The sequence below is a fragment of the Schistocerca piceifrons genome, chromosome 5 (assembly GCF_021461385.2).
Source record: "Schistocerca piceifrons isolate TAMUIC-IGC-003096 chromosome 5, iqSchPice1.1, whole genome shotgun sequence".
Lineage (NCBI taxonomy): Eukaryota > Metazoa > Arthropoda > Insecta > Orthoptera > Acrididae > Schistocerca > Schistocerca piceifrons.
The window spans coordinates 541,258,846-541,275,105 of NC_060142.1; the positions used below are offsets into that span (position 1 = coordinate 541,258,846).

Consider the following 16,260-nt stretch of genomic DNA (forward strand, 5'->3'; position numbering starts at 1 on the left):
TCAGGACTGAAGACCACAACAACAAACAAACGTGCCACATCGAGGAGGGAGATTTGAAGTTCCTACGCGCAGAACGTATTAGTACGGGTGCTAGGACCTTCACGTCGCATGTGTCTGAGGCGTAAAAAAGTAATAACCTTATATTACTAGCACATTCTTGCACAGCTTAAAATAATTGAATAGTTTTTCGTTTGTTCCCTATAAGCTGCTAGAAAATATAACACGTGCTGAACGACTAGTTTCCGTCACGAGACCATTTTCACGTCAGCACGGAGCACGTTATATCCAGTACACTGAAACTAAGGTTTCGTCCGTCCTCGAAGCCTCCGTAGCGTCGTGCGGAGTCGCACAGGCGGCCGCGGCTAGAACCACAGACTGACGCGGCGCGTTGCTGCGCGGATTCAATCGGAACCGTTTCTGGCCGACCCGTATTAACTGTCTGCTGCGCCACACTGTCCAGTCAGATGAAATAAGGATCGTCAGCCTCGTTCTGACGCGTGAGACAGGGTTAAACTCCCCAAGTCAAGACTTAAAGAACCCTATTGCTACACAACTACTTTCATGTAAGATTGCCAGATCCGACTAGTGGCTTGGAAAAGTTCAGTAATATACACTACTGGCCATTAAAATTGCTACACCACGAAAATGACGTGCTATAGACGCGAAATTTAACTGACAGGAAGAAGATGCTGTGATATGCAAGTGATTAGCTTTCCAGAGCATTCACACAAGGTTGGCACCGGTGGCGACACATACAACGTGCTCACATGAGGAAAGTTTCCAACCGATTTCTCATACACAAACAGCAGTTGACAGGCGTTGCCTGGTGAAACGTTGTTGTGATGCCTCGTGTAAGGAGGAGAAATGCGTACCATCACGTTTCCGACTTTGATAAAGGTCGGATTGTAGCCTATCGCGATTGCGGTTTATCGTATCGCGACATTGCTGGTCGCGTTGGTCGAGATCCAATGACTGTTAGCAGAATATGTAATAGGTGGGTTCAGGAGGGTAATACGGAAGGCCGTGCTGGATCCCAACGGCCTCGTATCACTAGCAGTCGAGATGACAGGCATGTTATCCGCATGGCTGTAACGGATCGTGCAGCCACGTCTCGATCCCTGAGTCAACAGATGGGGACGTTTGCAAGACAACAACCATCTGCACGAACAGTTCGATGACGTTTGCAGCAGCATGGACTATGAGCTCGGAGACCATGGCTGCGGTTACCCTTGACGCTGCATCACAGTCAGGAGCGCCTGCGATGGTGTGCTCAACGACGAACCTGGGTGCACGAATGCAAACCGTCATTTTTTCGGATGAATCCAGGTTCTGTTTACAGCATAATGATGGTCGCATCCGTGTTTGCGAAATCGCGGTGAACGCACATTGGAAGCGTGTATTCGTCATCGGCATACTGGCGTATCACTCGGCGTGATGGTATCTCTTCATTCGATCGCTGTGAAACCCTACATTTCAGCAGGATAATGCACGACCGCATGTTGCAGGTCCTGTACGGGCCTTTCTGGATACAGAAAATGTTGGACTGCTGCCCTGGCCAGCACATTCTCCAGATCTCTCTCCAATTGAAAACGTCTGGTCAATGGTGGCCGAGAACTGGCTCGTCACAATACGCCAGTCACTACTCTTGATGAACTGTGGTATCGTGTTAAAGCTGCATGGGCAGCTGTACCTGTACACGCCATCCAAGCTCTGTTTGACTCAATGCCCAGGCGTATCAAGGCCGTTATTACGGCCAGAGGTGGTTGTTCTGGGTACTGATTTCTCAGGATCTATGCACCCAAATTGCGTGATAATGTAATCACATGTCAGTTCTAGTGTATATATTTGTCAAATGAATACCCGTTTATCATCTGCATTTCTTCTTGGTGTAGCGATTTTAATGGCCAGTAGTGTATCACCTTCAGTGAGCTATTAACCATTGCCGTTGATTGTAACCCGAGAACTAAACGGGAACACAGTTCACTATCAGCAAGTTTCAGGTCACTCAATGAACATCACTCTAATTTGCAGTGGTACAAATGGAGCTTATTAGTATCGAATAACCGTAGCCGAGTCCATCGCTTTTATCTGACTACCACTTACAGCTAGCTAACGTCTCCCCGTTTACACGGAGCGCTTACGTAACTCTACGTGTCCACGCTCATTGTTCCGTATGTGTCTCAACGCACAACCGGAAAATGCCTGAGCAAAAATCACAACCCCCGCACGAAATGGTTCAAATGGCTCTGAGCACTATGGGACTTAACATCTGTGGTCATCAGTCCCCTAGAACTTAGAACTACTTAAACCTAACTAACCTAAGGACATCACACACATCCATGCCCGAGGCAGGATTCGAACCTGCGACCGTAGCGGTCACGCGGTTCCAGACTGAAGCGCCTAGAACCGCACGGCCACACCGGCCGGCCTACCCCCTCACGAAAACGCTCTCTGATAATCTGTTTTGCGTACTGCACTCAGCTCCCTCACTGGTCACGAAACCCAAGCTTTCAAAATACACTCAGAAAAGACCACCTCCGCCCCCGAGAGCAAACGACTTCCCCATCCCACGCGAGCCGCTTGGCGACCCACTCGATTTCATGAGTTCCCCACCACTTCACAACATTGTTTAAAATGTAGACGTTTCAGCCAAAACTAAAAGCAGCCTTTGTCACTGGCCATAGCCCTGTTCTTACTAACAGCACTACCATCAAGTGTTTGCACCTGGCAGGACATTAGGAACCTTTTCTGCAAACTCATATATGGGGAAATTTCTCTCCAAACTCCGCAGTGTAGGTTCCAGCCACCATAGTTTAGCAGGGTTAGGGAAACTCGACCCATCATCTTTACCTGAATAAAAGCCCCCTTCCCCCTGAGGCGAGAGCCGGCAGCTGTGACCGAGTGGTTCTAGGCGCTTCAGTCCGGAACCGCGCTGCTGCTACGGTCGCAGGTTCGAATCCTGCCTCGGGCATGGATGTGTGTGATGTCCTTAGGTCAGTTAGGTTTAAGAAGTTCCAAGTCTAGGCGACTGATGACCTCAAATGTTAAGTCCCACAGTGTTTAGAGCCATTTGAACCCCCTGCGATTGGAAAACTGGCCGAGGTGGCTGTAAACTGACACTGGGCTAACACTCAAGGATGAACAGGAAATGATACACGATCTCCAGATAGCGATTGGATATAGTACTCGTATATTCCTCATCGGTTTGAACGAGGGTCGTATTACTTAGCCGCTGATGGTGATGAGATCATCCATTATGTTCAGTGTAGATGATACTGCACACATATAAAATAGTTCTAGAATTTTTAATCACTCTGTACTCAGAATAACGGACTTGCTCATATGTTTCTCCGTCTGGGATCTTCGTTAGGGTATTACTGCACTGATGTTAAAAATGTTCGCTACGAAAGTTACCCAGAAGTAAAGTTTTCCTAGAGCCCAAGCAGAAAGAAATCTAGTTACGTTTACTTACAAATACAACAGCTTAGGTGTTTCTCAACTTACTCCTCATATGGACGGGCATATTTGACACACCATGGGATCAACTTCTGTGTTCTTGTACCGTGGGAGTATATCGCCGGTGTTTGGAACCAGTGATTAAATTTTCGCATCTCTTCCTCGCAGAGGAAATGTGGACAAGATTCGGGTTTCTTCAGAAGTAAGAAGAGATGCACCTAGTTGGGACCAGGGTCGGAACTTTAGTACAGATGACCAAATGCCTTCTAGAATAACGCCCTCTGAGGATGCGTTCTTCGTTTACTAGCAAAATTTGCCCTAACAAGTCGTTCTACCCCTACATAAAACTTTTTCCCAGGCTAATTTCGCAGTTCGCAGCAGCATCTGCCAGTTGTTACTTTAAAGTGCTACAACTGCGAACTGCCTGGAAGTGCAAGGTGTCACATGCAAAAGTCACGCACTCATTCTCTCACAGATGTACACTTGGTTTTCGCAGTGCAATTTCTGCCGCCATTTGATGGCGAGGATATGACATCATTCTCTGCTCTTTTTCAGAATCAAAAATTTTTTTAAGAACTTCATTAAGTATGTCCATTGTATCCTATCCGTCTTTATCGTTAGCGAATTTCGAGTATTCATATTCTTTGATACATTTAATTTTTCACTTTCTATTAAAAAATATTATCCTCAATCTCGAGGCAATATACTACACTCATGTGCAAAACTTAAGGACGAAAGTAACTTACATATTATGTGTCACTGCAAAGTAACATAGTTCGATTAAACTTGGACCTTACATAAAAAACTGTTGCAATGTGATACAGAAGTTAACTGAAGGAAATATGCAAACAGAAATGACACTTTTATTCAAACACAATAATTACTCTGAAGTCATCGTGATTCATCAAGATCCCTTGGACAATACAGAGGGTGAGGCATGGTTCTTCAGATGCTGTGGGATCATCACGGACAGCAGTACATGCGCTGCAACGCGACCCCCTGCTGGCCACAAGGTTCGTGAGGAGTTCTTGTGAGAGGGTGTTCTATTCCTCCACCAGCGGGGCTTGCAACTGTTGGACGGGCCTTGGCGCAAGTGGACATTCGCCGAATGTGCTCTCGTTCAAAAAAATGGTTCAAATGGCTCTGAGCACTATGGGACTTAACATCTGAGGTCATCAGTCCCCTAGAACTTAGAACTACTTAAACCTAACTAACCTAAGGACATCACACACATCCATGCCCGAGGCGTGCTCTCGTTCTAAGAGCCCACTCCTCGCTGGTCCTGTCCCTATGCTCTTGGCAGCAACCCAAACATTTGAACACGATACACTCAACGTGATTGTGGCACTGTGCTCTTTCCCCAAGTGCGAGTTTTCAGGGGTGCATTCGGCTCTGACTTCATTTTTAGGGTTCCGTACCTCAGCTGGTGCAGAGGAAACTCTTGTAGGATCCTTTTTTTTTGTCCGCCTGTCTGTTTGTCTATTCCAATGTTAAAAACCGTTTTCTCAGTAACGGCTAGACATATCAAGTTGAAATTTTGGCACATACTGAAGTCTACCGTCCCTTGGCGATGATAACAATAGAAGCAATCAAAAGGTGCGACCATTTATGTCACATGAGTACTTCCCGTTGATCTAGAATCATGGAACGTGGCGAGAACCAAGGATTCACAGTACAACCAAAGGAAAAAAATTGAAAACTGTTAATTTGTAATTATATGATCTTAAAAATATTTTTTGTTATTATCAAAAATGGTTCAAATGGCTCTGAGCACTATGGGACTTAACATCTATGGCCATCAGTCCCCTAGAACTTAGAACTACTTAAACCTAACTAACCTAAGGACTTCACACAACACCCAATCATCACGAGGCAGAGAAAATGTTGTTATCGAACGTCTTGGAAATGCTGGGGCCGATATCTTGGGAATATCGATAACAGGCCAAATCTTCGAGATTCTCGATTCTCGGGTCGGATGAACTATGTGTATACATAATTAAGTTTGTACGGAACCCTCGCTGCGTTAGTCCTGTTCGCACTTATTCTGATTTTTACGGATGACAGTGTGCGATCGCATCGAATTGCGCAGGCGGAGGAGCTCTTTCGACGAGATGGTACTCGGCGAATGGACTGGCCTACCTTGACCGTTTCCCCCTATTAAATCCCGTCGAGCACGTGTGGGGTGCGCTTGGGAGACGCATTGCAGCTCGTCTACATATAACAATGACCATTCAGCCGTTTGTCAACCGCGCTGCTGCAGGAATGGAACACCGTACCACAAGAACTCGTTACCAGCCTTGTGGCCACTACCGGAGCGTGCATTGCCGTTCGTAGTGATCACACAGCCTATTAAAAACAATGTCATGTCTTTTATGAAGTCCAGGGGACCATCATAAATCGGGACGACTTGAATAAAAGTGACATTTCTGTTAGTCTCATCGCGTATTTCCTTCAGTTACCTACTTTACCATATTGTTGCAGTCCTTTCTATGTATGGTTCAGGTTTCATCGAGCTATGTTACTTGGACGTGACATATCATGAGCAAGCTACTATCGTCCTCAAATTTTGCGCTTTTGTATATAGAGTCTACTGTATTATTCCTAAGATTTCTGTTGCTAAATAAATTTAAGGTTTATTGCGCAGGAGTAATCTTGTCTTCTATTAAAAGTAATTGGACTATATGTATCTGTCTTCCTTCAACTTGAACATTCATTTCTCTACATTTTCTTCACTAGTGCTTTTATGTTTCACTGACGATATGTAGGACTAGTGCCACATAGCAAATTTGTTTATGGTTTTAATTAAATTTAAATTTGTGGTTATTTCCAGTGGGACCAAGCTGCTGAGGTCATCAGTCCTTAGGCTTACACATAGCTGAACCTAATTTAAACTAACTTACGTTAAGGACAACACACACACCCATGCCCGAGGGAGGACTCGAACTTAGGACGGGGGCAGAGAACTGTGGCACGGTGCTCCAGTCCGCACGGCTACCGCGCGCGGCGCGATTTTCAAAATGGTTCAAATGGCTCTGAGCACTATGACACTTAACTTCTGAGGTCATCAGTCCCCTAGAACTTAGAACTACTTAAACCTAACTAACCTAAGGACATCACACACATCCATGCCCGAGGCAGGATTCGAACCTGCGACCGTAGCGTTCGCGCGGTTCCAGACTGTAGCGCCTAGAACCGCTCGGCCACACCGGCCGGCACGCGATTTTAATGTATTGAGATTTTGATAGTCGCAGTGTTCCTAATTGCGTTCTAATTATTGTCGTTGTATCTAGTACTATGTAATTCTGATATAGCGGTTACCTGCACTTTCTAAGTAACAAAAGAATACGGCTTGAGATGAATATTGTCCCGATGTTTCTCGACCTGGGCGCGTAATCCGCCAGAGCGGTGCGGCCACCGGTCGGGTCGACTGCGCAATGCCCCGCTTCTTGGCACGCTCGGTGACTTAGCGCCACGTTCTGCTTTCGACGGCACGCCAAGCCGTCTAGGCGGCGTGTGGCGGAGGGAGAAACCTGGAGCGAGCGCCGCGGGCCCCGCGAGCCTGCCCCGTGACGTCAGCGGTCGCGGCCGAGCCCACAGCGCGCCGCGTCAGCGGCTCGCTGACCTCGGCTGGCGTGAGCGCGGCCCGGCTGCGGGCTCGCCGTAATGGCCGACACTGGGATCGGCTCGTGCGGGGAATAGGCAGGGAGGCTGCCGACGGTGCGCAGTACTTGGCCCGTAGCGCCCTGCAGATTCTGAACGTCGTTATGTCGCATGTACAGACATCCCTTTCAAAAGTACCGCGCATTTCGCACACACTTCTCGTAGGCACATTATCAGTTTGCGTTTGAAAACTACGCTGGTGTCCAAAATTAAAGCAACAAACGGAAATTTTACAAGGTTGCGTTTATTTTGCCACAAAACAGTAGAAACAGGTGATAGCAAAGTAGAATACAGAACGTAATCAGCTGCAACATGCATAACCGCAGACAAACATATTCTTCGTTTTCGTTTTTTTTTTTGTTTTTTTTTTCAACTTAACGGATTTGCACACACATTTTGACAACTGGTTAATGTGCTCAGCATGGGGTGTCATCACCTCTGGCACCAATACGGGCCTGACAACGACGGGACATGCTATGAAGGATGTAATGAATCTCATGTTGAGGCAATAACACCCATTCTTCCTGCAGAGCTCCTCACAAGTCTTCGAGAGTTGTTCGTACTTGCTGACGTGATGCAACCCGTCTCCCTAGTGCATCCCAGACATGCTCTACGCGATTCAAAGCGGGAGAAAGACCAGACTACACCATGGGTGCAATATCTTCCGTTTCTGTAAAAAAACATCAATCACCCGTGCTCTATGTGGTCGAGCATTATCGCCCATCAATACAAAGTCTGTGCCCACAGCACCTCGCAAAAAGCGCACAGGAGGTCCCAAGATCTCTTCGCGATATCTGAAAGCAGTTAAATCTTGCTGATTCAACCGTACGATTTCATATAGAGGTGTTCGTCTGGTCAACATAATCCCTCCCCACACTATTAGGAATCTCGATATCGGCCTCTTTCCACAATGTTTGGGTCCCGAAATCGTGTTCCATGTGCCGTTCAGATGCGAATCCGTCGAAAATCACTCTCCGGACCAAATCGGGACTCATCTGTGAAGAGAACATTGGCCCACCGTTCGACCGGCCAGGTGGCATGTTGACGGCTCCACCCAAGACGTTCCCGTCTGTGAAGACACGCCAGAGGTAAACAGACAGCAGGTCTCCAACCATAAAGGCCATTCTGCTGAAGCTTTCTGTAAACCGTTTGTCTCGGTACAACACGCCCAGGGGATGCTGCGAGGTCAGATGCCAGTTACAGTGCAGTAGTAAGGCGGAACCGTCGTGCCCTTACAGTCAAATGACGGTCCACTCTTTCTGATGTTACCCTATCCTGGTCTCCGGGATACAGTTTCGGTGTCTATAAACTGTCGCCTCATCCGAGAAACAACCGAACGATTCACATTAAGCCATCGGGCCATATCACGACTCTCCTGCTTCCGTTCTTCCTATGACCCTCCACAGCAGAGAGTCGGTAGGCGTCTTCTCTGTACCATACTGCATCGTCTGTGAATGTGTACACAGCGATTGTGGGTGTGGGACTACCCTGCAAACACTAACCCGCTTGATAGGTGCACTGACGTCATTGCTGGCTTGGTCGTCTGTTGATCTTTCGTGTAGAACCGTAACGACATCTGTGGACAGTTTGTACGATTATTTCGTGAATTAGACACGGACGAGGAAATAGCAGTTGGCTTAATGCTTCGAAGAGACAAATGAAAAATCATTGCGCTGGTCTGCAACAAGTGGTACTCAAATATCAATTTCCCCCCCCCCCCCCTTTTTTGTTATAAGATAAGGGGTAGCCACTACCATTATTAGGTTTTAATAAATTCCTTATTTATTTTTAACTATATTTATTTTAAAAATTTTTAAATATATTTATTAAATATTTTAATAAATAATCTCTGTTTTAATAAATTACTGTGCAGTGGCATTGCACCATTGCGAAATGGCTTTCTAGGGTGCCAATTTCACAACGTCCATAACTTCTAATTTGGAGCAAATTAGCGATTTATTACACTTCGAAATATTTTTAGAAACTAAATTCGTCCGATTTTACTTTCTATTATAATCCCTTCAGTCTTTGCTCATCAAAAGGAAACTGCAGTATCAATCGTTCGTAATCATTCGCCATGTCGTAGGAATTTTATGACTACTGTAAAGTAACCACACTGCTTTCAAAACTGAATAATAAAAAGGAAATGCCTCAGACTGCTATATATAAACGTTATCTTCACGCGGACGTTGCTCGATATGTGTACATTCAGCGTATTGATTGGCAGCACATTCCCACTTTACCGTATTTATCTAGCACTTGCCTCATAAAAATATGGCGGTACAGTTATCTAAATTATTTCTACGATTTGATACCTTCATTACACTGCGTCTGGATATTAATCAACACATAGAGCATCTCGTACAGGTGTGATAACTGTAGCCAGCGGAAAAATGCTCCTATTGGAGTGCAAAAAATGTGCGTATGTTCCTATTTATTTAAAAGACTTTGACTTAAAAGAGAGGAACCAGCTGTCTCATCCTACTTTTATCAGCACCTTCAAAAATTTCCCCAAAAATTTTGGCATGTGAACATATTCACGCCCATTTCAACATGCAACTCACCTCCGACTCCCACAAGCTTCCCTAGTTGTAACTCACTCACACCTACTAGTCCATCGCTGTACGTTGATCATACGTAGCCACTTCCACTTGCCTTTCTCACTCACTAATTCAGCACAGCTCATTGTCATTAACTCTTTGTGCCTCTCTGTCACTGTATCCTGTTTCACAGCCACGGGCCCCTTCGTTCTGTCCTACTACTACAGTCTCCTCTCACTGTCATGTCCCTGTCTTGCGCCGGCCGCGGTGGTCTAGCGGTTCTAGGTGCGCAGTCCGTAACCGCGCGACTGCTACGGTCGCAGGTTCGAATCCTGCCTCGGGCATGGATGTGTGTGATGTCCTTAGGTTAGTTAGGTTTAAGTAGTTCTAAGTTCTAGGGGACTGATGACCACAGATGTTAAGTCCCATAGTGCTCAGAGCCATTTGAACCAACCCTGTCTTGCTCTCTTTTCCGGCTAATATCTCATTCTTTCCTCCATCAACATCTGCATAGATACTTCGCAAGCCAGCGTACGGTGCGAGGCGGAGGGTACTCTGTACCACTACTTGTCATTTCTCCTCCTGTTCCACTCGCAAATAGAGCGAGGAAGAAACGACTCTCTGTACGCCTCTGTATGATCCCCTATTTCTCGTATCTTACCTTCGTGGTCCTTACGCGCGATGTATGTTGGCGGCAGTAGAATCGTTCGGCAGTCAGCTTCAAATGCCGGTTCTCTAAATTTTCTCAACAGTGTTTCTCGAAAAGAACGTCGCCTTCCCTCCAGGGATACCCATTGGAGTTCCCCAAGCATCTCCGTAACACTTACGCGTTGTTAGAACCTACCCTGAATTGCTTCGATGTCTTCCTTCAATCCGTCCTGCTACGGATCCCAAACACTCTAGCAGTACTCAAGAATAGGTCGCACCATGGTCTTATATGCGGCCTTCTTTGCGGATCAAGTCGAACGTTTGCCTTCCCTTTACAGTTCTCAATCCTGCCTCGACCATGGATGTGTGTGATCTCCTTAGGTTAGTTAGGTTTAAGTAGTTCTAAGTTCTAGGGGACTGATGACCTCAGATGTTAAGTCCCACAGTGCTCAGAGCCATTTGAACCATTATCACACTTCACTGGAGCTCTCCTGACCTTACCCTTGTCTCTAATGAACACTCGCTGTCGAGGACAACGTGCTGGATTCTATTATTTAAGAAGTCTTCGAGCCATTCACATATCTGGATTCCATACGCTCATACCCTCGTTAACATCCTGCATTGGGGTACCGTGTCAAATCCTTTCCGAAAATCTAGAAATATGGAATCTGCCTGTTGCCCTTCATCCATAGTTCTTAGTGTATCATGTGAGACAAGGCAAACGGAGTTTCAAAAACCATGCTGATTCGTGGACGTAAGCTTCTTAGTCTCAAGAAAATGTATTATATTCGAACTGAGAATATTGATTGGTGATTGGTGGTAAGTTCCTATGGGACCAAACTGCTGAGGTCATCGGTCTCTAGGCTTACACACTGCTTAATCGTAGCTAAACTAACTTACGCTAAGGACAACAAACGCACCCATGCCCGAGGGAGGACTCGAATCTCCGACGGGGGGAGCCGAGCGAACCGTGGCAAGGCGCCATAGACCGCGCGGCGGAACTGAGAATATGTTCAAGGATTCTGCTGCAAACCGAAGCTCCACACTGCTGCTGTCTCTTCTCGGTGACACTATTTCTCTCTTCCTCGTTGTCATTGTCATAGATTCTGTCTCTCATGTCCGCCCCAATAGCTGAACGGTCAGCGCGTTGGAATGCCCCGCACAGGGGCCCGAGTTCGATTCACGGCTGGGTATGCAGATTTTCTCCCCTCAGGGACTGACTGATGTGCTGTCCTCATCATCATTTCATCCCCATTGCCGACGCGCAAGTCGCCCAATGTGGCATTGCACGCCGGCTGGACTGACCGAGCGGTTCTAGGCGCTACAGTTTGGAACCGCGTGATCGCTACGGTCGCAGGCTCGAATCCTGCCTCGGGCATGGATGTGTGTGGTGTCCTTAGGTTAGTTAGGTTTAAGTAGTTCTTAGTTCTAGGGGACTGATGACCACAGAAGTTAAGTCCCATAGTGCTCAGAGCCATTTTTTTTGGCGTCGCACTCAATAAGGCTTGCAGTTGACGGCCGAACTTTCCGCCTGGGAAATCCCGGCCACTGGCGACACCCGCTCATTTCCATGTCTGTCTCTCATTATCACTGGCTCTCACACACTTCCACTTTCTTTTTATCTTTACCTCTCCCACTGAGACTGCCTCCTTCACTCTTTTACTAGCACTGTTCTGTCACTGTCATGTATGCTCCATTGCCACCGTGTCCCTTACTTTCTTTCACACTGCCATTATCTCCTTCGCTGTTTCTGTAATACAACCATTGTCTACGATCTTCCACTATTTATTATTTTTCCGACTCTTTACTACTGTCACTATCTTCTTGTCTCTCACCATAAAAAACGCAAATATGTTCGCATGCCAAAATTTTTCGGAAAATTTTTAAACGTATGAGGAAGGTAGGCTAAGTCATCTGGTTCCCCACTTTCCCATCAGAATATTTTAAATAAACAGGAACATATTCACATTTTTTGTGCTCTGAGAGGTGCATTTTACTACTGGTTTCCTTCTATTCCCTGTTGCGGCAGGGTATGTAACTCATATAAAAAGAAATGTATTCGTCAGTAAAATTTAGAAACTTTATTTATGTGAAATTGAAATAACGTAGAACTAATTTTACACAAGCTGCGACATCGTCGCGAAAAAACGCAGTGACCCGTATATGTAATAAGTTTCCTTTAATTTACGTCTATGGTCACAATCTTTTCTGTTTAACAGATTACCGGTTTCGGTCTTTAATGACCATCATCAGATCTGCCTCATAAAAACAAAGTCCCAATGCACTTCACTATGGCTGCTTTGTTTTTATGAGAGAGATCTGATGATGGTCATTAAAGACCGAAACCGGTAATCTGTTAAACAGAAAAGATTGTGCCCATAGACGTAAATTAAAGGAAACTAATTTTACACGTCAGACCAGATTTTTAGTGCAAAAAATTTTTGCATATTCTTCAGTAATGTAACATAGGGTTGCCAGATGGTAACGGAGACACTTTATGACATATTTCTCCGTGCTGCGTCACTTTATAAACTACATTTTCGTCTCATATGCCTCTAAGCACTATGAGACTTAAAAAACATCTGAGGTCATCAGTCCCCTAGACTTAGAACTACTTAAACTCAACTAACCTAAGGACACCACACACATCCATGCCCGAGGCAGGATTCGGACCTGCGACCGTAGCAGCAGCGCGGTTCCGGACTGAAGCGCCTAGAACCGCTCGGCCACCGCGTCCGGCCATTTACGTCTCACACTGGATTTTATCCCGTGTAGGAGTAGGGTAAATCTGAACCTCTGTATCTTGGAAACGGATAAAGACATCAGGAACATTTTCAGTGTAGCTTCGGCACCACGTTTTCCTGTTACTGACATTCGCATCACTGATGAGCGGTTTCGGAATTGGAGTAGCCCTGCAATTCCGTGCTTAAGGAGCTCTCTTCGTGTTGTTTTAGTGTTGACAGGGTTCGTGAGTTCGACATTCAGTTCTCTTGTAGCATTCGTCCAGTTATTTTTCGCCACAACTCTCTTCAATCGCCACCTGCCACGGTAACTCAAAGCAGACTTTCGTCCGCGATGTGACTTAGTGGATGATGTTTTTCCGCTTACCTTCGGCTCCATTGGTTGCGTAAGCACCCACCATACGAGCACCAACAGTTTGCCCCTGTTCTAATTCATGTAGCTCCGACACAATGCCGTCACAAGGACGCAGAGTACTGTTGTGACCACGACTGACACTTGCAACGTGTTGAGAATATTGCACAGGTGCCGTTTGTTGTCTAAACGGACGGCAGCACTTGCAGTCCTAGCTAGCATCTGCATTTGTCTTCAAACACGAATTTCTCGAGGTGTTTCCGTATTTGTATTCATCAACTATACATCCCGCAGGACTGGAAATGTATAGGGAGTGACATTGAAGCATAACCCAGGAGCATCTGGAACAGTTTCAACCAAATTTGTTAGGTACATGATTTATCATTTGTATAAAAGGTCTTTGGTAGTAAGATTGCCTACTACCACGAGGGGTGGGTCTGTGGATGAGAAGGGATGACGAAAAATATTTGAAGACGACCTGTTGGTATTTATTTCCTGTATTTAGTTGAGTTACACTATTTTAAAAGTATGAAGTGCTATCTGTCTCTTGTTCCGTGCGTCAAGCAGATCACGAAAATGACCATTGCAATGGGCCAATAATTTTGTCGCCTTGTTTCGGGGCCTAAGATAAAGCCTGAATACCACAGATAAACTTATTGTCGCCTCTGGAGTCGTATGATGTAAAACAGCACAGAATCAGAATTATGTATGCAATATATGTCGCATGCGCCTACGTTCAACGTCTTCTCCTAAGCCCCTGCATCGGTTTCAGCCAAACTTGGTACACATATTATTTACTGTCTGGATAGAAATACTGTGGGGTTAAACACCACCAACCTCCCGTTGGGGTATAGTTGGAGATAATAACGAGATGATGGACTGAGAACGGGGTGACGAGGAGATGGGCAGAGAAAGAGAGAGAGGGAGGAGATGGACGGAAAGAGGGGGAGAAGGAGATGATTATAATGGACAAATTTTGTGTGTACTTGCTGCCTACCCAGAGAATACGTGAAATAGCACAATTCACAGCACCTGAAGAAGACGACTGGCTCTGAAGTCGTAATATTTTGTATAAAATGGAAACAGCAAGACGACAGAACTCCCGGATGTACATAACCAAGCAGACCAACACTCACGTTTTCAATTTGTCTCAGGAAGACAGTTATCGATTAAAATGGTACATAATGAATAAAAATAATTGCACAAGGTTAAGCTATGCAGGAAACGGTTTGTGAAAACGATATCATAGTGTTATGGTAGAAGGTTAAATTAGCACAAAACAAATTGCAAAAAGAATGGATATCGTACTCTTGAAAGCAAAAAACTTCTAGTGTCTAATCATATGTACTGGTTTAGCTGAATAAATATAACAATAAAGAGAGTAGAAGAACAAAACGAGGAGGCGCAAGGAAATCAGATTTAAGGCAGTAAAAAGACTGAATCTACGTCACATATTGTGGACGCGGTTTGGACCAGATACTGAATTTGGAAAAGCTTGGTCCATAGTAAGTGACTTGCTGAAAGAGTGGTCTGCTGTTTCAAGTGTGGTGGGCATTGTAGAGGTGGGGAAATGTATTGTGCGGAGTCGTGTTGTTTGCTTGGTAATGTTGATTGTCCTTGCGAAGAACTGTATCATTGTTAGAACAGGTGGTCCAACTTTTGTGGACATCTTACTCGTCCGTTTACGAATGGGATGAACGTGAAGATTCACGGCTGGATCGCCATATCAGCTGAGAAACCGTTGTTGGCTGCACGGAAATCCGAGGACTGGTAATATTCACAGAGCATCAATTTGGACGATCAGTCATTTTCTGGGTGTTGGATTACAGCATGGGTTCCGTTCACTTGGCACCCTCTGAAATTTCATCAGTACGTAGTTTGCCTCAGACTGCGCATTGCAGCAGTGAATGGCGCAAATTTGCCATATATTGTAGGGGCATCTTTCTGCCACTGTGACAGTGGTGGTGATTTAAGAGTGCAGCGACAACCAAGAGAGCGGCATCCCCGAAGCGTGTCGGGTCGACGACGTGGTGCAATGGAACCAAAATCTGCGCCGATAACACAGGGTGACAATTATTGAACTATATGAAAAAACGTAAATTAGCTACAAACTACGGCGTGCACACACTTTATTCAACATGTAAACGTCACTACAGACTTTCGGATTCACGTTATGACGTGTTCGATATGCGTTCCATCATTGGTGATAATGTGGCGCAAACGAATAGCGAAATTCTGCATGACTCACTGAAGTGTCCTAAGTTCGATGCTGTCGACGACCTCCTCAGTGCCTGTTTTCAGTTCAGGAATGGTTTTGGGGTTATTGCTGTACACCTTGTCTTTAATATAGGCACACAAAAAGGAGTCGCATGTGTTCAGATCCGGAGAATGTGACGGCCAATCGAGTCGCATGCCAGTTGCCTCAGGGTACCCCAGAACCAGAATGCGGTCCCCAAAGTGCTCCTTCAGGACAACAAACACTCTCCTGCTTCGATGGAGTAGAGCTCCGCCTTGCATGAACCACATCTTGACGAAATCAGGGTCACTTTGGATAATGGGGATGAAATTATCTTCGAGAACCTTCATGTACCGTTCGGTAGTCACCGTGCCATCAAGGAATATCGCACCGATCATTCCTTGTAAGACATTGCACACCACACAGTCACAATTTGAGGGTGAATATACTTCTCGATCGCGAAATGCGGGTTCTCAGTCCGCCAAATGCACCAATTTTGCTTATTGACGAACGCATCGAAATGAAAATGGCGGACAACAACAAGGCCCATGCGCATGCTAATTCCCATTATGCCACGCGACCAGCCGTGCAGTTTGAAAGTCCTAACGTAAACCGTTTAGAAGTTAT

The 16,260-nt window shown here is 45.7% G+C and overlaps 1 protein-coding gene across 3 annotated transcripts in view; it reads left to right on the forward strand.

The window, feature by feature from the left end:
* LOC124797867 (myocyte-specific enhancer factor 2) overlaps positions 1–16,260 on the forward strand; it is an 896,186-nt gene that overhangs the window by 370,927 nt on the left and 508,999 nt on the right. The gene's annotated exons all lie outside the window — the stretch shown is intronic.